Here is a 27713-nt window from a genome sequence, read left to right on the forward strand (position 1 = left end):
GAAAGCTGACTGGCAGCCTCTCGTATATTCTCCTTTCCCTCTAGCAGTAAAGAGTTCTGGTAATGGGAATTGTTGGTTTCTCCCTCTTCAGCTCTAGGCCCTATCCCAAGATGAGGAAAACTGATGATGACCACCTTCAGTTGTTTTTGAGACCATCAAATGCACATACTTACTTGCATCAGACCCCATTGGGTAGCTGTTCCTGTTTTCTGAAACTTCAGACTGTGTAAATTCAACTGGGAAATGTAAATTCAAATAGTGTCCATCAGTCCAGGTTGGATAAATACCCTTTTCTCTGCTGACTAAAGATTCTGATTTGAAGAGGGCATTTGTCAAGATTTCACATTCCTCTGCAGTTTGCACAAAGATATACAAGGAACCAGGTGATAGAGAAAAGACCCCTGTGTTTTAAGACCTTGGAGTGCCCCAAAGTGCTTTCCTTTAATAAGCGGGGCATATTCTGCATGTATTCACAAGGGAATTCCTATTAGGAAGAAGCAAGGAAGCTGGTGTGATGGTGTCAACAAATCTATTGCCTTTTAGTAAAGCAAAAGAACCAGAAAGCTTGAGAGATCTGAGCTCAGAACACAAGTGGAAGTGGAAGTTAGCATCAGATCTTGGGGAGCCCTGGGAACAGAATACTTTAGGGCCCCTTTGATTTTCATCTTCTATGAAAACTGCTAGCAGGGGGAAGAAGTGAGTGGCAGAATAATCAGGGAAGCTATACACAATGGCAGCATGTGTAACAGCTCTATGCCAGCTTGCAGAAAAGTAATTCATGGCTCTGCTTGCTTGGTGAACAAGTACTTGTATTGGTCTGAGTTTTCTTTTAATGAGCCCTGGATCCCTGCATAGAATAAAACCAGGAGAGTGTTCATGTGGATGGAAATCTGAAGCTATTTATAATTAACCAGGGATCACTTTTATCACTTTTTAAAAAGCATTTTAATAAAGCCTCCTAATGAGATGTCACCCCTATGGCACATGCATCGTGATTCTTTCATTCTGGGGTTATGCCATCATGTAATTGTGGAAAGGAATAGAAATTACTACCATAAGGAAACTGATCTCGAAAAGGGCAACCTTTTTCAAGCCATGGGCAGGAACAATCCAGCTCCAATTTGGTGTGGGCTGGGTAGCTTTGGCAGCATAGGGGTGTGTGGGGGAGAGGAGGGCTTTCCCTATGCCCCTGCTGGAGATATGCAGCACTGCAGCTGGGGAGCAGGGGGCTGGTCGGTGCTCCTAGCTATGGGAATTCAGCAGGGCCCTGCATTGCAGTATACTCCTGTGGCTGGGAGCACTGATGAACTGACTGGGGCTCTGAGCCATGGGTGCACTGGGCACCTGGCTCGCTACTTGCCTGTGCAGGAGGGGCCCAACAGTAGGATGCAAGTAGGATTTGATCCCTGATTCCACAGTCATGCATCCTGCCATGCACTTGTAGTTTGGCAGGAGGTATTATTGTTAGGATCATGGATCAGATCCCATTACGCCTTAAATGAATGTCATTGGCCTTAGCTAATTGAAGGCAGCTGGTTCTGGAGGAAGCATGCGTGGAACACTGCAGTGTGCTGAGCTGCTTCATATTGTGAGACTGTGGTATAAGCATTTCTGAAGGGACTTGCCTAAGTTCAGACAGGAAGTCTGTGGTGAAGCATTGATTTGAAGCTGGGTCTTTGAAGTCTCAGGCTAGTAATTACTCCACCATTCTTTCTAAATAGGCCAGTGATTTAACCAGGGGCTTACAGGGTCCTTGAGTTTTAATATACAGTTATTTGTGTGTGTAATACACAAAAATGTTTTTTTTCTGTATGTTCTTTGTCTTCAGAGTGTGTTATGGAAAGAGTACAGCAGTGGTACAACAGTGAATGCTCATGAGTAAGGTAAATTACTAGTCTTTCATTCCAGCACCTTTATCCCATTGATTTTTCCTAGCTTTAGTTATTAATTGTTTAGTCTGCTGTAAGTAAACTGTTCTCAGTTCAGATTAGCAAATCCTTGAATTTATCTTATCTGTTGTTATCTTTGATCAACTGACCAACCTTATCTGCAAGCAAATTACCTTTACTCTCCAGATGAGGACCATTACAGCTTCATTTTAAGGTAAGGGCTTAAGCTATAATAGAACAGCATCGTGTTCTTCAGCTGGGACACCATAATTTCATTACATTAACTTCTGACCCCGTTCTGGGACAATGGTAGCAACAATCAGGGGACGAAAAATGCTTATCTGTCCATGGCTTTTAAAGTGTTTGTATTATATGTAGATAATGAGAAACAGAATTCCTTGGGCTCTTGTAGCATACTTCTTTGCATTGTCAGAATGTATGAATACTGAGCTTGCACTATTTAAACATATTTCATAACTTGTGTACAGAAGTATACAAATTGCTGTGTAGGGCACCACATACATGTATAGACCACATATTTTATATATATATATATATATATATATATATATATATATATATATAGCTACTAAATTCCTTGTTTTCATTGAAGAAACTTTGTCCCCAGTGAAAATACTGTGTGCTTTGCTTTTGTATCACTTAGCTGTTCAGTTTTGATGGGTCCTTTAAAAATGAGCAGTAGTATTTCTGAGTTAGAGCTTTTAGGAATTTGTTTCTCTTGCTGAGCTGTCAGAGCCAGAGTTTTAACCTTTGGGGCTATGTCCTATTTTTTCTCCTGTTTTCATGTGGAAAGTGGAGGGGGCATTTAATTGTGTGGGCAGATATTTAATTTATTATGGGGAAGTACCTGTTTGTTTTCTGTCCTTCTTAAAACTTGGTCAGTACTAGGGAAAAGTATAAGAGTATTGCACGGGCATGCAGGGAGAAAATTAAGAAGGCCAAGGCACAGTTTGAGATGCAGCTGGCAAACAACATGAAAGGCAGTAAAAAGGGATTCTGTTATGTCAAAAGTAAGAGGAAGACCAGAGATTCCCCAGATCCCTTGTGGAACGCAGAAGGTGATCGAGTCATGATGATGCAGAAATCCTGAAGTACTTAATGCCTTTTTTATTTTGTTTTTTACAAGAGGGGCATCTACCAGCTGATGAGTGGAGTTAACTGTAGAGAGAGAGGAGACAGACAGCCTATAGTAACGGCAGATCAGGTTAGGGATTACTTAGAGAAGCTAGAAACTTTCAAGTCAGCAAGGCTGGATTGGATGCACCCAAGAGTACTGGAGGAATTGGCTGAGGTAATTTTGGAGCCATTGCCTATCCTTTTTGAGAACTCATGGAGGTCAGGCAAGGTCCTAGATGACTGGAAAAGGGCAAATATAGGGCACTTAGACATGAGCGTAGAGGCTGCTCTGCGCTGGAATTCCAGCATGTTGCAGCACATTCGATTAATCGAGTCTGTTGGAGCGTGGCAGTTCCGGTGCTCCCACAACCTCCTGCGTCTTGTGTATCAGTGTCCCTGTGTTTAAAAATTGTGACAGGGGCACATAAAATAAAGCTTGTTCAACAAGCTTTATTTCAAGTGCCCCTGTCATCATTTTTAAGTGTGGGGACGCTGATACATGACACAGCAGCACTTTAATTAGAGTGGCTCTTGGAGCTGCTTTAATTAAAGCGCTCCCCCCCCCTCCCCCTTCTCCCGGAGCATGTGTAAAAGTTCCCATAGTGCCCATCTTTAAGAATGGAAAGAAGGAGAATCCAAAGAACTACAGACCAGTTAGCCTGACCTCTGTACTTGGAAAGATCACAGAGCAGGTCTTTAACAAGGCTTTTTATGCTGTCTGCCATGATATCCTCATTAACAAGCTAAGGAAATGCAGACTAGAGGAAAATACTGGCAGGTAGATACATAAGTGGTTGGATCATTGTATTCAGTGTAGTAGTCCTCAGTGGCTCAGTGTCCAGTTGGGAGGAGGTATTAAGTGGAGTTTCCAGGGGTCTGTTCTGGGTTCAGTATTGTTCAGCATCTTCATTAATTATTTGGATGATGGGGTCGAGTGCACACTTAGAAAATTTTCAGATGACACCAAGTTGAATAGAATTGCAAACACTCTGGAGGGCAGGGCTGGGATCCAGAATGACCTGGAGAGACTGGAGAAATGATGGTCTACAATTAACCACATGAAATTCAACAAGGATCAGCTGGAATAACCACACGTACAGATACAGACTGGGGAATAACTGTCTTGGTTGCTGTACTGCAGAGAAGGACCTGGGTGTTATGGTGGACCAGAAGCTGAATATGAGCCAACAGTGTGGCCTTGTTGCAAAAAAAGCCAACGACCTTTTGGATTGTATTAACAGGAGTGTCACTTGCAAATCTATTCAGCCCTCGTGAGGCCTCACCTCGAGTACTGTGTTAGTTTTGGGCTCCATACTTCAAAGAAGATGTGGGCTGTTTGGAAAGAGTCCAGTGCAGGTTAGCACAAATGATTAGAGGTCTGGGAGGCAAGATTTATGAGGAAAGGCTGAAAGGACTTGGGATATTTAGCCTGGAGAAGAGAAGACTGAGGGGGGATTTGATAATAGTCTTGAAATACCTGAAAGGATGGAGATGGCCTTTTCTTTGTGGCTGTAGTGGAGCAATGGCACTAAGTCGCAGTAGGACTGGAGATTAGGAGAAACTTTTTGACTATGAGAGTGGTCAAGCATTTGAACAGGCTACCTAGGGAAGTTGTGAATTCTCTGTGCTTGGAAACTTGCAAAAGCAGCTCAGACAGACACATGGCTGAGATGGTTTAGTCAGGGATAATCCTGCCTTGAGCAGAGGGCTAGGCTAGATGACCTTGTAAGGTCCCTTCCAGCCCTACTTTCCTGTGATTCCTATGAAAAGCAGTTTATTTGTCTAATATACTTTTTGGTAGTTGGGTACAGTTTATACAGTATATCACATAAATTAATTTAAAAGCACTAAGGAAATAGCTTACGGGGAGGCATAATGCAGTTGTGGCCACTAGATATTCTTATCACAAAGGGTGTAGGTTTATGGATTAGGAAAAACTATGATTGATTATTTGTCTGGTGCTTTTGTTTTATGGATCACCTGGTGCATGCGTGTGTGCGTGCAGATGTGTAATAAATGTATAACATAAATAATAAACATATAACATTTATTACGAGTGTTTTGCTATCTGCATACTTGAGTACAAATTTTAAAATAAATCCAAGGGATTGTCTCCTTTCACTGATTTAGGGAAACAATGCAAAACAAAGACCAGGCAGTTTCACTGTATGGGCTGGACTTACAAGCCAAATTGACCCTGGTGGTCCTTTCCTAGACTTAAAACTGAAACATCAAAGAGGCAGTCCACATCAGTGTGTGAAGCGTAGGAAGTGGCACATGTAATAACCAAGAATTAGCCTAGGGCTCTTAAACATTTAAGTGGTAGCTGATCTCCTGTAGCCTTTTGTGCAAGTCAGCAGCCTTTCAGTGTGGCTGTGACTTAGGGGACTGAATTGTTTAAGGGACTGTGCACAGATTTTTTTTTTTTCTCCTTGAATTTGCTCTTGATGCTCTTTTTAACTTAGAATGCCTTGCAATGCATCACTTTGATGATACTGAAGTGAGAGAGCTGAGATGCTTCTCATCATCTCAATGAAACTTTTGCAGTGAGGAAGGCAGCCTGAGAAGATTGGTAGAGCTCATCATTGCTGCTTGGAGTACTGGGTAGCGAGTTCTTAGGTGGAGGAAAGGGGATCTCTCTTCTCATTCCTCCACTTTGCTACCACTTTTATAATCCTGATTTCTGAGGACATGGGGAACAAGAGACCTAAGCTGGGTGTTTGTGTGCTGGCATGTTTAGTAGTTTGCTGGCCAGCCTATATTGCTGATTTTTACATAAACCTCCAATTTTATGCTGGTACTGTGAAGTTATCATTGCAAAGCCTGTACTGTGAGCTCTTACTGTGGATTCAGCTGTACCCTAGCTGCTGCCTTCAGTATGACATAACCATGGGTCATGTTGTATTGCAGTTAGAGTATCACATTGACAACTTTAAAGAAAAAAAATTAGTTATGAATCTGTGCATGTGTGTGTAAACAATAATAAGCTAATATTTTAGAAGAGGAATTCTCTTCTATCAGGTTACATGTATGGCAGCTGTGAGGTTTCCTCTTCCAGCAGGTAGCAGTCAATGCTGGTGGCCAGGATGTGATCAACCGTTTCATTCTTCTATGCACATCTTGTACTTCATAGAGTTTGTCACATCAATCCTTTAGTGTGTTAAGCTATTGTTTGAAAGCAGTGTCACAGCTGGTAATCTTTCCCTGATGTAAGAGCTCTTGTATTTTATGATACAAGCTGTTGAAACAAACCTGTGCAGAATGATATAAAGCCAATCGTTTTGAACAGTCTAGTGCTACTCTGCAGGCTATCCAGTACTCTGCTATGCAGGGTGAGTTTGGGCTCTAAGAGAAGTAAAAATATACAAGGTAAAGTAGCAGTACCAAGCACATTACTTGTCCTAAATGACTGCATAGGTTGGAGCTGGGCTGGTTGGTGCCACTGGGGCAGAACTTTGTCCAATGTTACTCTTTTGGAGAAAGATTAGCCAGCCAAGGATGATTATAGGTTAGGGTTTGAGAGTGCTGCAGCAGAGCAGAATAGGGGAGGGGATTCTTATTGTCCCTCTTTCTTGCATCAGCACTCAGTCCAGTTTCAGACAAAGGCCTTCTCCATTGGACACCACTTTCTTGGGTTTTGTGCCAAATCCATCCAACTCCCATATGTTTGGTCTGTTTTTTCTCTCCTAGCTTGCAGCTGTCTCTGCTTCATTTACAGTCAATGGGATACCACTTTCAAACCTCCTTAGGCCATTTTACATATGCTTATTTTATGATGTGGCCATTGACCTGCCTCTTTCTCTTCTTTTATTGATTTATATCAGTTTTCAGCTATTTGGTTGCCTGTTCCCCAACCTAAATACAATTATTATAGCAATTGTAATATAAGAATGTAAAATGTATTTTGAGTTACTTTGCGTGCTAATTTTGTATTAGCTTAGTTTATGGAAAGGCCTGAGAATATATCTTTGTATTCAGCAGACTGTGCTAAATGATAAGCATGTTCTTGCTCTTTGGGGTGGTGTTGATGTATTTTCAGCTGCATTTGAATCACTCAAGTCCATTCATGATAGATAAGTGGAGAAGAGAATTCCAGAAGGAACGGTCTCTTATTTCAAAAGGTTGTTGAACTTCTTTTTTCCCCCCTGTAATAAACTTAATTGCTTCCTATTCATTTGCATGGTAAGATGGAAGAGGGCTGCCTGCAACCTGATGTGTAAATGAGTGCCGCAGAATTCTTTAGTTTATATTTAAAGGTAAAAGGTATGTTTATTAATTTAGCCCATTTTTCCCACTCTTGGCTACCTAAGCAACTGTCCCTAATTCTTACCATCTAATAATTTTTACTGATTAGGTTCATTTAGATTTTCTGTTCAGTTTTCCAGTCCCACCTCCCCCCCACTCTTTTGCTAATATATTTTTATTGACAGTAATAATTAAGAGCCTGTCAGAAAAAATGTATGTACCCCTCCCTGTTTTTAAGAATAAATACTGGAGCTTAACCATAAAAATGTGCCCCAGGCTGACACTTGGTGTAGAAGATCTGAACTTGGGAATGTTTTGTTGAGTGGTTTCATCTTATGTTTATACACAGCTGCAAATTCATGCAGCAGATGGTGATGTTCACTCAGTGGTGTTAGTTTTTTCATAATCTACAGCAGTGCCATTTTGAAAACACCACTCTAGGATAAGACAGGAAACAGCAAGCTATCGAGCTATGTGTCTGATCCAGTAGCATAATTAGGTTGGGACAAGCAAGGCACCTGTCCAGGTCACCAACTAGGAGGGGGCTTTGGGATCCCCCATACTGGGAGTCTTTTCAACAATGGGGGAAGATGCCCCGTGCTGTTCCTGCCTGGCCACAGGAGCTGTGCAGCACAGTGGGGCACAAAGATGCATATCTTGGGGATGAGTTGGGCAGGAGGAGTAGTGCTCCTCTGGGATCCTGGGAGTAGTCTCCCTCCTTGTCCCACGAGAAGCCTGTGCAGCAGTGTCGGAGGCCCTGCACTGCCCTTGCCCTGCACCTCACCAAATGGTGCATTGTGGAAGGAGAGGAGCACCATTCTGCTTGCTGCACTCATGCCTGAGCCCACAGAGACACTGTTTGGTGTGGCACCGAGCAAGGGGCAGCACAGAGCTTCCTTCACGGGTGCAAAACTCCCAGCAGGGGGGATTCTGGCAGTGCTCCAGTTTTTAAGTGTATCTACCCTCCAACCATCTACAGTACAGGATTGTGCTCCATACGTTTTCCACAGGTATTGTATCTAATCTACTCTCAGGCAGTGTTTCTATATAGGGCTGTACATCTTTTACTTTGCTCAGATAAGTAGGTCTGTTCGCTTTCACTCAGGTGTCCACTGATGTACCTTTTGCTGGTCCAAAGTTGGAGTCTAGATTATAAATGTAAGATATGTCCTATGATGTTTTAAAATGTGGTATGCAGAAGTTGGCTTTTGTTGTGACAGATCTACCTACCAGCAAGTATCTAATGTGTGGATTTGGATTTGCCAGCTAGAGGTAGAAAGATCCATGACTTACTTGCTCAGTTCTATTTCTTCAAGCCACATGATTACTTTTGGTTTTCATGTTTTAAATTATTTTAAATATCTGATAGGCAGTATAAATCTTTAAAAGTGGGGCCTCTAATTTCATTCTAAAGAAAATTGGCTTTAATTTTTTGGAATATTAATTTTTGAGAATTTTAAAAAACTTATTTCAGAGAAATCTATTTCTATGATAGCTTTACTTTTTAAAATATATCTGAATTTGAATGCAGTCTTTAGGGCTAGGAACAGAAGTTACACATAAACTGGTTTAAGTGATCAGAAACTTGTTTAAACCTGTAACAGAACAGAAGTTCAGTGCACATAAACCAGTTTCAAAATAGCTGAAACTGGTTTAAGATAAACCTGGTTCAATGTAGTATCAGACTTAACTGATTTGGGTCAAACTGGCTTATGAAACTTCTGTCCCAGACCCCTTCCTGGTTCAAGTTAAATCAGAGTCCCCCAGCATCCCAGCATGCTTTCCAGCCCTGGGCTGGACTGTACTCTCTGCTTCAGACTGTGCTGGACTGGACTCTGATGCCTGGTTGGGGGTGGGGGGGAGTGGAGGGGGACAGAGGCAGGGACTGCCCCCCCGGAAACTCCAGCTGGGGTCTGGGGCCAGGGAGGGTGTGTTGCCCCCCACCTCTTCTCTCAGTTTAAATCCCCCTTCCCCCAAGTACAGAGCTGCCCTGCCCTGCTAACCTTACTGAAAGCTACCGCTGGCTGCAACTGTGGACTACAAAACTCAGAGGCACTCGGAAGCAGAAAGAGTAAGTGATGAGCAACCCTGCAGAGTCCTGCTTCTGTAATGCTGAACTGCAAATCCCAGAGACCTTGGGGGCAGCAGGAAGAGGAAGTGCTAGAGAGCTGTGCTCTAGTGCCCCCCACCCCCCCCCCCCCCCCCCACCGCCCCCCCCCCCCCCCCCCCTAGCTTGTGGCCTAAGCCACTGCAGGCATGTGGCTGCGTTTTCTGAATCAAAGGTAAATGAGTGTCCAGTTGTTTCTCAGTTTAATCTTTGCAGCTTTGACTAACCTGCATAGGCTGAATTGATTCAGCCTTGGGCTTTTTGACTATCTGTACTTAGCCTAAGGCAGAGATTAAGGAATACAGACAGGAGCTCATGAGAAAATGTGAAAGCAGCCTGAGCTGCAATACTAGACTGGTAGCACCCTGCACCTCTTACTTCTCAGGACAGTCTGCTTAACTTAGCCTATCATAACACATATGGCCATAATACTCTTTAAACAGCAGCAATAAGCTACAAAAACCCCCAAATAAACCTGGATTTCCATTGTTCCACAACAAAAGACCATTCCTTTTTTCCTATAACTCCCACAAATCACCTAAAAATCTAATGGCTGAACTGTACTGCAGCAAGTAAATATCATATAAATATGTTGTTCGCTTCCAGCAGTTCTTCAAAGTAGAGTTTTCAAGTCTTGTTTAAATGAAATTCTGGATGTGCATAGTTTTTGATGTGCATAAGGAGTTCTGGAGTGGGGTGTGGGGGAGGGTGATATATATGCATGTGCTCTCTCTCTCCCCACCTCTTTCTCTCATTCAGAGGAATAGGGGAACTTACAGTAGCTAGCATTATTCATGTCACTTTTTGGCCCCTTCCTGGGATTCTTAAAATCTCTTAGGAGATATTGCCTTATCTTGAGCCTGAAGTTTTGCTTAAGGAGCTCAATGTCTTTATTCTCATTTAAACCTTTTTTAGACTACTATTACTACCCCTTTGTCATTTATAACCCCCCTATATCTTTATCAGTCATATTTTCCTCCTTTGCTATTATATACATATACACACAACATACTATATACATAGTTATATTATACTACCTAGATATTTCTTTTAGCCTCTTTCCTCTTAAAAAAAGGAAAACAGAGCTGAAAGGGACTTCAGGAGGTCATCTAGTCCTATCCCATGCTTAAGACAGTACCATGCCTGTCTAAACCATGCCTGACTAAACCATCTGGGCAGCAGCTCTGCAGAAAAGGACCTGGGGGTTACAGAGGACAATAAGCTGAATATGAGCCAGCAGTGTGCCCTTGTTGCCAAGAAGGCTAACAGCATACTGGGCTGCACTGGTAGGTGTGTTGCCAATAGATCCAGGGAAGAGATTCTTCCCCTCTGTTCAGCACTGGTGAAGCCACATCTGGAGTACTGTGTTCAGTTTTTGGGTCCCCCCACTACAGAAAGGATGTGGACAAATTGGAGAGTCCAGTGGAGGGCAGCAAAAAATGTTGGGAAGTAGAGGTGCACCGATACATTGGTCCAATATTGGATCGGCACCGATATAAAGAAAATTTACTGTATTGGAAATCGGCCTGATATGGCCAATTAATTTGGCTGATAAAGGCCTGAGCATGCACGTGGGTGAGGAGCACAGCCCAGCAGCTTGAAGAGTAGTATGCAGCAGGTAAGTCTGTTGTGGTGGAAGGGAAGGGAGGAGGGAAAGGGCGTGGGGGTGTAGATCAAGGCCCCTGTGGTGAGGAAGGAGTGGGGCTGGGGCAGGTGCTGCCTAGCCGAGGCAGGGCAGGACACAAGACAGAGCCATGACTCGTCTGGGGGCGCAGGGGGGAGGGGGTCGGCTCTTGCTGCTGTGCGCACCCCAAACAACAGGAACTAGATTTTTCTCAGTGGTAGCAGATGACAGAACAAGGAGCAAAGGTCTCAAGTTTCAGCAAGGGATGTTTAAGATGGTCCAGGACGAGGGACCAAAAGGAGCTGGCAGTCTGGAGAGGGGCCAAGAGAGAGACCGAGGGGCCTGGTAGCCCAGGGAGTGGTTGTGTGAGACTGAGAGGTCTGAGGGGCCGGAGGAGAGACCAAGGGTGTGGTAACCTGAGTGGGGCCAAGAGGGAGACTGAGGGGTCTGACAGCCCAGGAAGAGGCTGTGCAAAGAGACTGAGAGGTCTGAAGGCCTGGAGTGGGGCTGAGAGGCCAAGGGGTCAGAAGGCCCAATGAGGTGTTGCATCAGCAATTGGTAGAACATCTGTAAGGATGCCATCTGCGAGGCATGGGGCATGGTGTAGGAGAGGTGCAGAGCCATGCAACTGACCTATAAAGGTATGGAGCCATGCAATTGACCCATAAGGCCAGGACCACAATCTGGGTGGTCATTATAATAAGAGCAAGGTATCCTCCTGCACTTTGTATAACAATCTCAAAAACAAAACAAAACAAAACAGGGGGGACCCTGTGACACCATGTTTTTGCCAGTAGTTTTAATTTTCATTTGAGGAACCAATATATGCTCTGTCATAAGGGTTTGCCATTATAGGCAAGGTCTGTCTTTAACTCTGTCAAAAAAAAATTGATTACAAAGGAAAACCTTGCGGAGAACATTTACTGAAGCTAATAGGACTTCTGCTTCAAACAGGAATGAATGAAAACTCAGAACATCGTCTCAACATGTGTATCTTGAAGGCTTGAGAATCACAGATATAAACTGTGACGTGAAGGTTTGCATGCAGGCAGCTCAGATAAGAGTAAGAGCAGCAGGTCTTGGAAACTATTTATTCTGCCTCTTCACCTTCCTTTCAACACATGTAGCTATACAAGCATGCTAGTGATTTCAGCCAACACTTCAATATAATTTGATAATGGATGTCACAACAGAGTGTCACCCACAAAGAATCCAAGGGTTAACAAATGTTATGTGATTCATTATTCATAGCTAATTAAAACATGTGAAAAGTGAAAATTTGCCTAATTTTTGTTTGTGCATTTCTAAATATCTCTTTAGGCCTTGACAAAAAAAGTTATATATACACCAGTTATGCTGTGCGATCCTACTTCAGAGTTGAAAGACTAAGGGGAAGTACATAAAGGCAAAAGTAACACACATGCACCAAAAATATTCTAACTCAATTGAGCTATGTCAGATTGCTGTGGGTCTCTTCTACCCCTGAGATGGCTGCACTTTGTGGTGGACCTGCAATTCCCATAGGTTTAGGGAAGGATACCAATGCCATTGTCTGTGCTGAATTAGTGCTATGATAAACAGAATACTCTCATTACAATCAACAAAGCAGACTGCATACTTTCAAGCAAAACTTTCATGTTGCACTGAACTATTATACAGATTATAGTGATATTAATCTAATTTCACTTCACTAAGGGCCCTGCTACATGTTCATATTCAAGCTGGATAGAAACTAGCTATGGCTTTATTACATATTGGCATGCACCAATTTTATAGCTGGTTGGTTCTTTTTATAGCTGGACATTTTTATCATGTGATAATTTGTACATGTGGCTGGTCTAAATTTACTGCGTAATTAACCAGTTAACTGTGTGATAATTACTTTGTACATGTGGCTGGTCTAAGTTTCTTGTGTGATTACCTTCTTCAGTGGCGTGAACACTGGGATGAGTGGCTAGAAGCCCACAGGTCGAGGCCATAGCAGAGATCTGTGAATTTTGCTAGATTTGTCACAAGAACATGAGAAAGAAAGATAGATTGCATGATTCACTGGTGAATTGCATAATATGCGTCATGTGTAGCAGGGGCTTGAGATACTGCCCAGCAAACCTGACAGAAACATTGTCAACAGAAACTGACAGAAACACATCCTGTCTTTTATTTTGAATATAGCATAGCACTAAGATTATTGTGGACCTGTAGTGTAAGGCTGCTACCAGACATTAGTTTAGTTGCGTGATTAGAATCTGAGGAATGTTACCCCAGCTCCCAAAAATAGCACTCTTGTCATGGCAGACATGCATGGCAGGAGGCACAATTTTTGGGGGGTTGGGCCAAAATCCTCAGATACCATCACACACACCAGGACCTGTAAGAAGTAATATGGTCTGGCAGTCCTAGTTTATTGACCTCTGACAGACTATACATAACCAACCGTGTCTGTGATTGCTTTATTCACAACGCATGACTGCTGGAAGGGCTACCCACTTAAAGTAGAGTACTTTGCTTCTGAAAACGCTGAACAGAAATTTCAAGGGTTTAGTTATCATGACAAGTGTCATAGCTGCTAGGGAATGAATACATTGTGCTATAGATCTTGTACAATTAGAAAGTTCCCATTGGGTACAAACTGTTCAGGAAGGACAGGCAGGGGTGAAGAGGAGGAGGAGTTGCACTTTATGCAAGAGCCATGTAATTGCTCAGAGCTCCAGTATGGAACTGAAGATAGGCCTGTTGAGGATACCAATGCCATTGTCTGTGCTGAATTAGTGCTATGATAAACAGAATACTCTCATTACAATCAACAAAGCAGACTGCATACTTTCAAGCAAAACTTTCATGTTGCACTGAACTATTATACAGATTATAGTGATATTAATCTAATTTCACTTCACTAAGGGCCCTGCTACATGTTCATATTCAAGCTGGATAGAAACTAGCTATGGCTTTATTACATATTGGCATGCACCAATTTTATAGCTGGTTGGTTCTTTTTATAGCTGGACATTTTTATCATGTGATAATTTGTACATGTGGCTGGTCTAAATTTACTGCGTAATTAACCAGTTAACTGTGTGATAATTACTTTGTACATGTGGCTGGTCTAAGTTTCTTGTGTGATTACCTTCTTCAGTGGCGTGAACACTGGGATGAGTGGCTAGAAGCCCACAGGTCGAGGCCATAGCAGAGATCTGTGAATTTTGCTAGATTTGTCACAAGAACATGAGAAAGAAAGATAGATTGCATGATTCACTGGTGAATTGCATAATATGCGTCATGTGTAGCAGGGGCTTGAGATACTGCCCAGCAAACCTGACAGAAACATTGTCAACAGAAACTGACAGAAACACATCCTGTCTTTTATTTTGAATATAGCATAGCACTAAGATTATTGTGGACCTGTAGTGTAAGGCTGCTACCAGACATTAGTTTAGTTGCGTGATTAGAATCTGAGGAATGTTACCCCAGCTCCCAAAAATAGCACTCTTGTCATGGCAGACATGCATGGCAGGAGGCACAATTTTTGGGGGGTTGGGCCAAAATCCTCAGATACCATCACACACACCAGGACCTGTAAGAAGTAATATGGTCTGGCAGTCCTAGTTTATTGACCTCTGACAGACTATACATAACCAACCGTGTCTGTGATTGCTTTATTCACAACGCATGACTGCTGGAAGGGCTACCCACTTAAAGTAGAGTACTTTGCTTCTGAAAACGCTGAACAGAAATTTCAAGGGTTTAGTTATCATGACAAGTGTCATAGCTGCTAGGGAATGAATACATTGTGCTATAGATCTTGTACAATTAGAAAGTTCCCATTGGGTACAAACTGTTCAGGAAGGACAGGCAGGGGTGAAGAGGAGGAGGAGTTGCACTTTATGCAAGAGCCATGTAATTGCTCAGAGCTCCAGTATGGAACTGAAGATAGGCCTGTTGAGAGTTTCTGTGTTAAGGTTAGAGGGGAGAGCAATAACGGTGATGTTGTGGCAGGGGTCTGCTATCAACCACCAGACCAGTAGGAAGTGGTGGATGAGGCTTTCTTCAAACAGCTAGTGGAAGTTTCCCAATCACAGGCCCTGGTTCTCATGGGGGACTTCAATTACCCTGACATCCACTGGGGAGGGCAATACAGCAGTGCACAGGCAGTCCAGGAAGGTTTTGCAGAGTACTGGGGACAACTTTCTGGTGCGAATGCTGGAGCAGCCAACTAGGGGCCATACTCTTCTTGACCTGCTACTCACAAATGGGGTAGAATTGGTGGGGAATGTAGGAGTGGATGGCAACTTGGGCAGAAGTGATCATGAGATGAATGAGTTCAGGATCCTGAGGAAAGGAAGGAAGGAGAGCAGCAGAGTAAGGACCCTGGGCTTCAGAAAAGCAGACTTCAACTCACTCAGGAAACTCATGGGCAGGATCCCCAGGGAAGCTAGACTGAGAGGGAGAGGAGTCCAGGAGAGTTGGCTGTACTTTAGAGAAGCCTTACTGAGAGTGCAGGAACAAACTATCCCAATGCACAGAAAAACTAGCAAGTATGGCAGAAAACCAGCGTGGCTTAGCAGGGAACTCTTCAGTAAACAAAATCACAAAAAGGCAGCTTATAAGAAATGGAAACTTGAAGAAATAACTAGGGATGAATATGAGAGCATTGCTTGGCCATGCAGGGGTGAAGTCAGGAAGGCCAAAGTGCAATTGGAGTTGCAGCTAGCAAGGGATGTGAAGGGTAACAAGAGCTTCTACAAGTATCTCGGTAGTAAGAGGAGGATCAGGGAAAGTGTGGGTCCCTTATTGAATGTTGGAAACAACCTTCTGACAGAGGATACAGAAAAGGCTGTAGTGCTCAATGCCTTTTTAGCCTCCATCTTCACAGGCAAGGGCAGCTTCCAGACTACTGCACTGGGCAGCACAGTTTGGAGAGGAGGTGAGCAGCCAACAGTTGTGAAAGAATAGGTTAGGGACTACTTAGAAAAGCTGGATGTGTACAAGTCCATGGGACTGGATGGGATGCACCTGAGGGGGGTGAGGGAGTTGGCTGATGTGATTGCAGAGCCATCAGCTTTGAAAACTCAGCGATCCTGGATGATTGGAAAAGGGCAAACAGTGCACATATTTAAGAAAGGGAAGAAGGAGGATTTGGGGTACTACAGACCAGTCAGCCTCAACTCAGTCCCTGGAAAAATCATGGAGCAGATCCTCAAGGAATCCATTTCTAAGCACTTGAAGGAAAAAAGGGTGATTAGGAACAGTCAGCATGGATTCACCAAGGGCAAGTCATGCCTGACCAACCTGATTGCCTTCTGTGACGAGGTGACTGGCTCAGTGGATGCAGGGAGATTGGTGGATGTGGTGTACCTTGATTTTTAGCAAGGCTTTTGATATAGTCTCCCGCAACATTCTCACAGGCAAGCTAAGGAAGCATGGGCTGGATGAATGGACTATAAGGTGGATAGAAAACTGGCTGGAGCATCAGAGAGTAGCAATCAATGGTTCAATGTCTACTTGGCAGCTGTTATCAAAAGGAGTCCCCCAGGGGTCAGTCCTGGGTCTGGTTTTGTTCAATGTCTTCATCAATGACCTAGAAGCTGGCATAGAGTGCACCCTCAGCAAGTTTGCTGATGACACCAAGCTGGAGGGAGTAGTAGATAATGCTGGAGAGTAGGGCTAGGATTCTGAGATCTAGACAAATTGGAGGATTGGGCCAAAAGGAATCTCATGAGTATCAGCAAGGAAAAGTCCTGCACTTAGGACAGAACAATCCCATGCACCAGTACGGGCTGGGGGAGGACTAGCTGGGCAGCAGCTCTGCAGAAAAGGACTGGGGGTTACAGTGGACAATAAACTGAATATAAGCCAACAGTGTGCCTTTGTTGCCAAGAAGGCTAACAGCATACTGGGCTGCATTGGTAGGTGTGTTGCCAATAGGTCCAGGGAAAAGATTCTTCCCCTCTATTCAGCCCTGGAAGCCACATCTGGAGTACTGTGTTCAGTTTTGGGCCCGCCACTACAAAAAGGATGTGGACAAACTGGATAGAGTCCAGTGGAGGGCGACAAAAATGGTGGTGGGGGGGGCGGTGAGGGAGAGGGCTGGGGGACATGGCTTATAAGGAAAGACTGGGGGAACTGGACTTATTTAGTTTAGAGAAGTGGAGACTGAAAGGAGCTTAATAGCAGTCTTCAACTACCCGAAGCGGGGTTTGAAAGAGGATGGAGCTAGGCTATTCTCAGGGGTGGCAGATGACAGAACAAGGAGCAATGGTCTCAAGTTTCAGCAAGGAAAGTGTAGGTTATATTTGGAAGAATGTTCTCACTAGGAGGGTATTAAAACACTGGAACCAGTTACCCAGAGAGGTGGTGGAAGCTCCATCCTTGAGGGTTTTCAACAGCTGGCTAGACAAAGCTTTGGCTGGGATGATCTAGTTGGGGCTGGTTCTGCTTTGACCAGGGGTTGGACTAGATGACCTCCTGAGGTCCCTTCCAACCCTAGCTTTCTATGATTCTATGATTATGTCAGTGAAAGAAAGATCCACCTCTTTTCTGTACCAAACAGAACTAGCACAAATATTTTTTTTCTGATCTTGTGGGGATATTTTAACTTAAGTTTTAACTATGTATCTTGTAATTGTATCTCACAACTCTTTTAAAACTTGTATATTAATAGGCATTCAATAGCAGATATTTTTGCAAGATCTAAAAACCACATTCAGAATCAAAGAGGAAAAGCACTGAACTAAGTTTTATTCCCGGCATACACTATTTTCTACTAGGTTGTCCTGTCTCAGTTTACACACATGTAAAACAGGGGAAATGCCTCTATCCATCCCACTCTGTTTCAGGCTCGCTCTCTCTGTCTCTCTCAGGCTCCCTCTGCATGTTACAGGTATTGTGCAATTAATTGGCTGGCTAATTACTCAATTACCTTAAGACAAGCTATACACATGAAGTAGCTATCACATCATAAAAAGTACTAACCAGTTATAAATTTAGACCTTGAAAATGTGTACTAATTTTACAGCTGGTTGCTATTGAGCTTAAATGTGTACATGAAGCAGGGTCTCCCCTGAGGCTGGAAGTCCCATCAGCTGACGGGGTTCCTAGCTGCAAGGGTGCATCAAGGTCAGCAATAATGAACAGTGGGATCTAATGCATGATCCCAAAATCACACCTCCTTTCATCCACATGTGGCATTACAGGAAGCAAAATTATGTGAATCATACATTAGAGCCCATCGTTCCCTTATCTGCATGTGTAGAGGGGGCCTCTCTCTCTCTCTCTCTCTCTCACACTCACACTATTAAGATTATTGAATGTTTGCATAGTGGTTTAAAGATGAAAACCATTACAAAAATGCAAGGTTTGGATAGACAGATTATTGTGGTGCAGTAGTCCATATGCTGGTGCATACAAGGAACAGACAGATTTGCAAATCCCTATACCAGTGTAAATGCATCAAACCAATACAGAATTACCTGGGGAAAGTCAGGGGTAAAACCTGTGATGAAATAATTTTACTCCCTAGTTTCCTGCAAGTCTTTCTTTTTGTATGCGCTACATAATTTTTGTGAACAATGAAGAGAATCTGTATAGTCTGTTGTTTAGAGATTAAGATCCTCTTTTATGTGGGACTATAACCGAAGAATCAAGTTAAAAGTGGCATGGTGCAAAAGGGAGAGCTCTTACATTCAGATATACCAGTGTATTGCTTACCAGTGGATTTTTTTTTGCCTATATGTTCCATTTTTTCTATCAGTAATTGATGATATATCTCCCAAGGTCATGCAAAGAATTAATGTGGAGCTTTGGGTATCATTATGAAAAGCACATGGAAACTTTGATTGTGAATAGTTTGAATCTGAACTTCCACACACAAAAGGAATAAGATTTCATCTTTCCCCTTGTGAATTACCTTCTGTTTAGAGTGGAATAGCGGTAAGGTAAGTTTTCATCTGCATTCGCTGGGAGATGTAGGTTGTTGAAATGGCATCTGATAGTTTTTAGAGCCCATTTATATGCTGATTGTGCAAGAAAAAAAGTAAAGAGGAGCAATTAGAACAAAATATTTATTCACTCTTATTTTTATGCTGAATTGTGTGTGCCCATTTTGAAAGGCATCCCATACAACTCTCAAGTTGAATGGATTATGTATGGAGTTGTTTCTGAACTCACAGGTAAACTTTGCCTCTGGTTGGTGAAGATATGAACTTGTTTGAATGCACGTATGTTGCTGTGTGTGGCTAGGGACAAACATTACACATAAACCCATCTAAGTGATCAGAAACTGGTTTAAACCTGTAACAAAACAAATATTCAGTGCACATAAACCAGTTTGAAAATGGCTGAAACTGGTTTGAGATAAACCTGGTTGATTGTAGTATCAGACTTGACTGATTTGGGTCAAACCAGTTTATGCAATGTCTGTCCCAGACCCCTTGCTGTTTTAAGTTAAACCAGACACCCCCAGCATGCTCTCTGGGGTGGATGGGGATCTCTTCTCCGCAGCAGAGCTGGCCCCAGCCCCCTGCTCCCTGGCTTCAGCTCTGGCAGAGACTGTGGGCTGCTTCCCCCTCCCCCTCACCACTTCCTTCTAAGCAGGGGTTCCCCGCTCCTTTGTGCCTTGCAGAGAGGTACCTGTGTATTAGTTAGCAGACCACATGCTGGCTCTCGTCCATATTGTGACAAAGGCAGAATCAACAGGTAGCTGGTAATGTCCCTCTGTTGTTTTCTTAATGGGGTGATAAACACTCTAATCAATTCCTTGTTGGGCTAATCAGAGCATCCTGTTGGGGCCTGGCCATGCCCCCCCTTTAGCTCAGCACTGTAAAGTGTAGGGAGGGCTGCTTTGTTGCCCCTTCAGCTTCTAGCCTGAGCCACTGCAGTCATGTGCCTGCATTTCTGGAATGAAAAGGGAATGTCTATCCATCTCCAAATAAGTTCAAGCTTTGCAGGTTAGACTAACCTGCAAAGATTGAATCAATGCAGGCTTGGGCTTTTTGAATGTCTGTTCCTAGCCTGTGTGTCCTAAAAATGCAGCTATGCTATGTGAGAGAGGGAGGCTCTGAGTTAAGTAAAAGGGTAGGCTGTAGGTTGATTGCCCCCTGCCTTGATATTGTAATGAGTCATTGATTGCCCCATGTAAGTGGAAGGGAGGGGCCATCAGCAGGGAGGACTATGCCTCGGTTGCTCGGGGCTGCAGGGGGGCAGTCAGGAAGGCCAAGGCGGAGATGGAACTGGGACTAGCTACCTGAATCAAGGACAACAAGAAGTCCTTTTTTAAATACATAGGGGGCAAAAAGAAGGTACTGGGTAACGCGCGGCCTCTGCAAGACACGCTAGGAAATCTGGTTGTCACACCAGATGACCAGGCTAACCTATATATTGATTTAACGATTGCCTCCATTTTCCTGAGCAGGGACCAGATCAGCCCGTCCGCCGAGACCCCCTCAGGCCCCGGGGGTGGTGCACCCAGGCTTAGGGTCAGTGAGGATCTAGTCAGGGAACTTCTGGAGGGACTGGACGTATTTAAATCAGCTGGTCTGGATGACCTTCACCCTGGAGTGCTGAGGGAATTAGCAGAGGTTATTGCAGGACCCCTGGCACGGCTTTACAGGCACTCATGGTGCTCTGGTGTGGTGCCAGAGGACTGGAAAAGGGTCAATGTGGTTCCCATTTTCAAAAAAAGGAGGAAGGGGGACCCAGGAAACTATAGGCCAGTTAGTCTTACCTTGATCCTGGGTAAGCTTTTTGAGAGAATTATCCTGGCGCATGTCCACGAGGGGCCAGCAGGGGAGGTTATGCTTAGGGGCAACCAACATGGGTTCAGTAGAGGCAGGTCCTGTCAGACCAACCTGGTGGCCTCCTATGACCAGGTCACAAAATCCTTAGACGCAGGGGTAACAGAGGACGTAGTCTTTCTGGACTTCAGGAAGGCCTTCAACACTGTCTCTCACTCCGTTCTCATTAAAAAACTAGGGGACTGGGGCGTCAACACCTACACAGTCAAATGGGTCGCTAACTGGCTAAAGGGCCGCACCCAGAGAGTGGTGGTGGATGGGTCATTTTCGACCTGGAGGGATGTGGGCAGTGGGGTCCCCCAGGGCTTGGTCCTTGGACCCGCACTGTTCAGCATCTTCATCAGTGACTTGGATGAGGGGGTAAAAAGCACCCTGTTCAAATTTGCTGACGACACTAAGATGTGGGGGGATGTGGGCAAGCTAGAAGGGAGGAATAGGCTGCAATTGGACCTAGACAGGTTACAGGGGTGGGCAGATGAGAACAGGATGGGTTTCAACACTGACAAGTGTAAGGTGCTGCACCTGGGGAGGAAGAACCAGCAGCAGACCTACAGGCTGGGGAACTCCCTTCTCATCAGTGCAGAGGCAGAAAAGGATCTTGGAATCATTATTGATGCCAAAATGAACATGGGCCGACACTGTGGGGACGCGGTCAGGAAGGCCAACCACACCTTGTCATGCATCCACAGATGCATCTCGAACAGGTCCAAGGAGGTGATCCTCCCCCTCTATGCGACACTGGTCAGGCTGCAGTTGGAGAACTGCGTCCACTTCTGGGTGCCGCACTTCAGGAGGGATGTGGACAGCACTGAGAGGGTCCAGAGGAGGGCCACTCGCATGATCAGGGGTCAGCAGGGCAGGCCCTACAAGGAGAGGCTAAGGGACCTGAACCTGTTCAGCCTCCACAAGAGAAGGCTGAGGAGGGATCTAGTGGACCTTAATGAACTAGTCAGAGGGAACCAGCAGGCATTGAGGGAGTCCCTGTTCCCCCGAACGCTACCAGGAGTGACTAGAAATAACGGTCACAAGCTGGCAGAGGATAGATTTAGGCTAGATATCAGGAGGTGCTACTTCACAGTCAGGGTGGCTAGGATCTGGAACCAACTTCCAAGAGAAGTGGTGCTGGCTCCTACCCTGGGGGTCTTTAAGAGGAGGTTAGATGAACACCTTGCTGGGGTCGTTTGATCCCAGTACTTTTTCCTGCCATGGCAGGGGGTCGGACTTGATGATCTGCTCAGGTCCTTTCTGACCCTACCAACTATGAAACTATGAAGTAATTCATGAGTCTTTGCTTTTGCATTAGCTTTTTCATCATTGGTGGGATTTGAGAAGCAGGAACCAGTATGAAATTTTAAAATCAGCACAACTTTTATTTAGCTCGTTCAAAATCACCAAGTCGTCCAGGATCTAATTGTTTATTTATCATTTGGAAAAGATCTGTTTGTTGAGCCGATTTTTCCCTTTACCTACTTTTCTTTTGTAGGCTGGGGTGAGGTATGCAAGACATGAGCAAGGGGGAAATCTGCCAACTCTTTAATCCTGTGCTTCATAGCTAAATCTCACCACCCCCAGGTGTCATTACTTTATAATCTCTCATTTTCTGACATGAAATAAATCAGATGTTTTATCTCTTTGTGGGGAGATAGTATTCACTTTCTACCTATGTCTAAAAAAATCCAATGAAAATTGCCTCTAAGCAAGTTTCTCTTGCTATGCCAAGCATTTGGCTCTCAGAAACATGAGTATGTCTCTGCTTTGCCAGGAATATCAAATATTACATTTAATTTATGCACAGGGATGAGCCAGCAGGACTTTGGAAGTGGTAAAAATTGGAGCTTAGAATAAATATATTATGCTAGGAGAACATCAGGCAGTGCTGGGTAGTAATGAATGAAATAAGAGGCTGTTCTGACATTCACTCATATGAAACAAAAGAACACAACCTGATATAACATAAAGCTTGAGAGATTTAACAGTTCATTTCCCCTCTTCTGTTTAACGTAATAATAACAAGTGGTAAAAAACTGGGAAACAAATGGCAGCTGCTGTAGCAGGCTTTGTCCCCTCCAAATGTTCCTATAGTGAACTGTACTCCTTTGATTTGAGGACTGAAAGTTACTGCTCCTTTCACCAATGCATGCTTGTGTTTCCTACAACTGACTGATTTGCCTCCTGCCTCCCTCCTCTTCTCCATGGTGGCTGGGTTTCATGTAACACTTACCCGAGCACAACCCTTTATGATGCACCTTCTGGGAAAGGACACTTTTATCTGCCTCCTTTTGACCAAGATCTCTGATTTGGGGCTTAAACTACAGATGTTCTTTACCCCTCAATATCTCTTCTTAAAAAGTTTCAATGGTTGTTTTGTCTCTAGAGAGTGAATTAGCCAATTAGTGCTTTGAGGGTAGATACATAGAATACATGTCCTTTTCTCCTCAGAAGTCAGGGTGATGGAGTGTTGAAGTTCATGCCATTGTTCTTGTCTTTAAGTGTTAAGAAGTGCATCTGGTCTTTTGCCAATTTTAAATGAAACCTAGCCTAAGAAGCACGTGTGGCCAGTATGGCAAAGTACTGACATTCAAAGAGCCCGAGCCTGAATTGATTCAGTCTTTGCAGGCTAGTCTAACCTGCATAGATTGAACAAATTTGCAGTTGAATAGACATTCACTTTTGATTCTTGAAATGCAGCCACATGCCTGCTCTTGTGTCCCAACAAACTGCTCCCAGCTTCTGTCCCAGGGAGCCAGCAAGCAACAGGCGATACAATGCAGTGTGTTTATAGTGCATTGTCGGCAGATGGGTAACTCTTGAACAACCCCCTGCAAGATGGGAGAGGGGATTAGGGAGTAGTAATGTGGGGCTGCCTGGGCTGGCTCTGGGCACACTCCTGCTGTGCAAGCAGCCAGCAGGGCAGAAAGCCAGGCAGACCCTGGCTGGGGTCCCCATGTTAGTGGGCAAGAGGGAAGATGGGGGATTTAATCCCTCTTCCTCCCCCCTTTGTCTGAGGCTGCTGCCTGGACGGTCTCTGGCCAAGCCTCCTGTTGCACGAGTGGGGAGCAGGGGGAAAAGCCAGGCAGGCCCAGGCTAGAGTCCTCTGTGGGTAGAAGAGGGGAGGCAGTGGGGTTTAATTCCCCTCCCTCCTCCTAAGCCTGCTGGCCCATACCCCTTACTCCTTCAACTCAAGCAGGGAAAAGACTGGCAGGGGCTGCTCCGCCCATGCCAGGCAGACCAGGCTGTGCCAGCTGGGTTTCCTGCCCCCACCACTTTGTGAGTAAACCATTACCACCCAGGCTAGGGAGCAGATGAGTGTGGCCAACCCAGCTCTGCTTGAGTAGACAGCACAGCCCAGCCCAGGGCTGAAAAGCATGCCGGGATGCTGGGGGACTGTGACTTAACTTGAACCAGGAAGGGGTCTGGGACAGAAGTTCCATAAACTGGTTTGACCAAAATCAGTTAAGTCTGATGTGCACTGCACTTATGTTCTGTTACAGGCTTAAACATGGGTGACTGGTGCCTCCTAATACTGCTGGGACACCAGTGACTGATCGCCAACCGGGGGTAGGGTTGGGGGGGCAAAACTGGAAGTGCCACTGGCACTTCTCTCAGGGAGGAGCACGGCCAATCTCAGGGGGTGCACATGCACCCGCGTGCACTCTCTACATGTCACCAATGGGTTTTAACCGGTTTCTGATCACCTAAATTGTGTCCAGTTTTTGGCTCCACAATTCAAAAAGGATGTGGAGAAGCTTGAGAGAGTCCAGAGAAGAGCAACGCGCATGATCAGAGGTCAGGGAAACAGACCCTACGATGACAGGCTGAGAGCCCTGGGGCTCTTTAGCCTGAAAAAGCGCAGGCTCAGGGGTGATCTGATGGCCACCTACAAGTTTATCAGGGGTGACCACCAGCATCTGGGGGAACGTTTGTTCACCAGAGCGCCCCAAGGGATGACGAGGTCGAATGGTCACAAACTACTTCAAGATCGTTTCAGGCTGGACATAAGGAAGAACTTCTTTACTGTCCGAGCCCCCAAGGTCTGGAACAGCCTGCCACCAGAGGTGGTTCAAGCGCCTTCATTGAACACCTTCAAGATGAAACTGGATGCTTATCTTGCTGGGATCCTATGACCCCAGCTGACTTCCTGCCCTTTGGGCAGGGGGCTGGACTCGATGATCTTCCGAGGTCCCTTCCAGCCCTAATGTCTATGAAATCTATGAAATCTATGAAATAAGTCTGGAATAGGGCTGAAGTGCATGCATTTCGAGCTGTATCAAGACACCTTTGCTTAGTACACACCATCAATGCAAGTATAAGAGTGTGAAATTCTATAACCTTATACAAATGCTTTAACTGTCCTTTCTTGCTTTAAGATTTATATGTCTTCTCCACATTGCACTGGAAATATGACTCAACTCTGCTGTGAAAGAAATTGCTTCTGGCAGTTTCATTCCCATTTAGTCTTTGATCTCTGTGGCAACCATCAATGACTGTGTCAATTAGTGCCGATTGTAGTGGTGATTTTAAGCGACCAGCTACTAAAACTCAGACAACTAAGTCATGTCACACTGACCATCAGTTAGTGAAGACTTGCAACAATATAATGTAAATATATTGAAATCAATGACCTAGAAAAATGGCTTTACATGCTATCACAATTCTGAGTCACTTAGTCAACTCTTCATTGAGTCTTATATAATATCTTGCAGCTGTACTCAGAACTGGTAATGCAAAGTTATATCAACTTCTCAGCTAACAATTACTCATCTCTCTTCTGTGCAGAAATCAATTTGATAGATGACAGTCTTTGGTAGTTTCTGCCCCCACTCAGCCTACAGAACTCTTTAGCCTGAAAAAGCGCAGGCTCAGGGGTGATCTGATGGCCACCTACAAGTTTATCAGGGGTGACCACCAGCATCTGGGGGAACGTTTGTTCACCAGAGCGCCCCAAGGGATGACGAGGTCGAATGGTCACAAACTACTTCAAGATCGTTTCAGGCTGGACATAAGGAAGAACTTCTTTACTGTCCGAGCCCCCAAGGTCTGGAACAGCCTGCCACCGGAGGTGGTTCAAGTGCCTTCATTGAACACCTTCAAGAGGAAACTGGATGCTTATCTTGCTGGGGTCCTATGACCCCAGCTGACTTCCTGCCCTTTGGGCGGGGGGCTGGACTTGATGATCTTCTGAGGTCCCTTCCAGCCCTGATGTCTATGAAATCTATGAAATAAACCAGTTTGTGTAAGTTCTGTCCCTAGCCCTAAAGGTCACATCCTTTGAAATGTTGAAACAATATTTCCATTTTGCTAAAAGTAAAGAATCATGTGATAGAAGTTGAATAAAATTGAGATGCACCTTTCTTCCTCTCCCCCTAGCTCTCATAAAGTGTAGGGTCCCTGGACTTTTAAATTCAGTTATCAGTTAGTCTTTTGCACATTTGAATACTACATATTTTCCTTTCACTCTTGAAGACATCACATAAGTTAGAGAAAAGCTCCTAGAATCTAACAGTGATACATCCCACAGAAAATTTTTTTGCAACACACACAAAAGAATTGCAATGTGTATTATCTACCATACAGAATAATGATGTATTCAGTTGTTTGTAATGGCTGGTGCTTTTACTTGAATGTTTGAAAAGCATTCTTTTTTCCTTGAATGGAGTCCTTGACACATTGGGATGTGATGAAAATATGTTGTTGTGCACTATGAAGGAGAGGTTTGAAATCCTGGAGCTTTATGTATTGCATATATTTCTTACCCATTTAGCAAAAAATACTGTCTAGAACGGCGTTGCTGGCAATACATAGTCCAAGTGTATGTAATGTGTCTTCACATTGCCATTTGCTCTGCTCTTTTCATTCCAAAGGAGGATGCAATTTCCATTGTTTTTAAAGCTTTGTTAAATTGACATGATGCCCTTTTGCAGTCTAAAGTTCAGAATTTTACAGTCACAAATTAAAATGCAGCTCCAGGATGAGATATATCTTCAGAAGAGTATGGCATAGACAGCAGACATTTTTTAGCATCGTAATTCCCAACCACATCATGTCCATATAAAGTGGTCATTTTAAAACATAGTCAGCCATGGATTTTAAAAGCCTGATACATCTTTCTGTGGGGGCCGAGGGGGATCCAGGAAAGGGTCGGCTGGGTTGTGGCCACAAACCCAGAACATACAGATGGGTACTTTCGACCACTGGAGTAGAATTAGGCACAAACGCGTACTGGTTCAAACAAAGATGGCTTTACTTACACTGTCGAGATGTACAGCGTAGGAAGAAAGTTAACTTCAAACTTCAGTTACAGTTTAACCGAGGAGCTCTGATAAGACGAGATATCTTTCTAACAGGTCTGAACACGAGCATGCAGGACACGGGGGTATGTCTGGACGGTCGGCAATGGGGAGTCGTCAGCGGTTGATCAGTCCGCCACGTTCACTCCGAGATGGGCACGGAGTTCTCCAACTTGGGCGGAAACTGCTCCAACCTTTTATAGGGCTAGCGAGCCAATTGCTAGTCGCCACGTAGGAATAATTTAGAACCGGCCAATAGTAATGTGTGAATTTGCATACGAGTGGCGGGAACCTTTCCGCCCGTGCCGAGAAATCCCCGCGTACAAAATCTCACCGTGCCTTGTGCTAGAAAGTTCCACTGTGCCGAGGCACTCAACCACTAGGCCCTGACACTTTCTACTAAAGTAATTAAGGATTCATTGCGGGCAGGTCTTGCCTTACCAACCTCATCTCCTTCTATGACCAGGTAACCCACCACCTGGACATGAGAGCAGGTTGACATTATATACCTACACTTCCAAAAGGCCTTTGATTTAGTATCCCACAATGTCCTGATGAGAAAATGAGAGGATTGTGGGCTTAACTCCGAGACAGGTGGGTGTGTTGCCCTGTTGGGTCAGGCCAACTCTCAGGATC

General features: G+C 44.4%; 1 protein-coding gene across 5 annotated transcripts in view; it reads left to right on the forward strand.

The window, feature by feature from the left end:
- The first annotated feature begins 1828 nt into the window (after window positions 1-1828).
- Window positions 1829-27713, forward strand: part of LYPD6B (LY6/PLAUR domain containing 6B) — a 70314-nt gene continuing 44429 nt past the window's right edge. For 2 of the 5 annotated variants that reach the window (XM_025215988.1, XM_025215987.1), the window contains exon 1: window positions 1829-1883. The gene's annotated coding sequence lies outside the window, so the exon portion shown is untranslated. Of the gene's footprint in view, window positions 1884-1976; window positions 2104-27713 lie in introns of those variants that run through there. The other 3 variants (XM_025215986.1, XM_025215989.1, XM_025215985.1) reach the window with 3 other exon arrangements.

This window comes from Alligator sinensis, unplaced genomic scaffold (genome assembly GCF_000455745.1).
Source record: "Alligator sinensis unplaced genomic scaffold, ASM45574v1 scaffold810_1, whole genome shotgun sequence".
In the NCBI taxonomy this organism is placed as follows: Eukaryota; Metazoa; Chordata; order Crocodylia; family Alligatoridae; genus Alligator; species Alligator sinensis.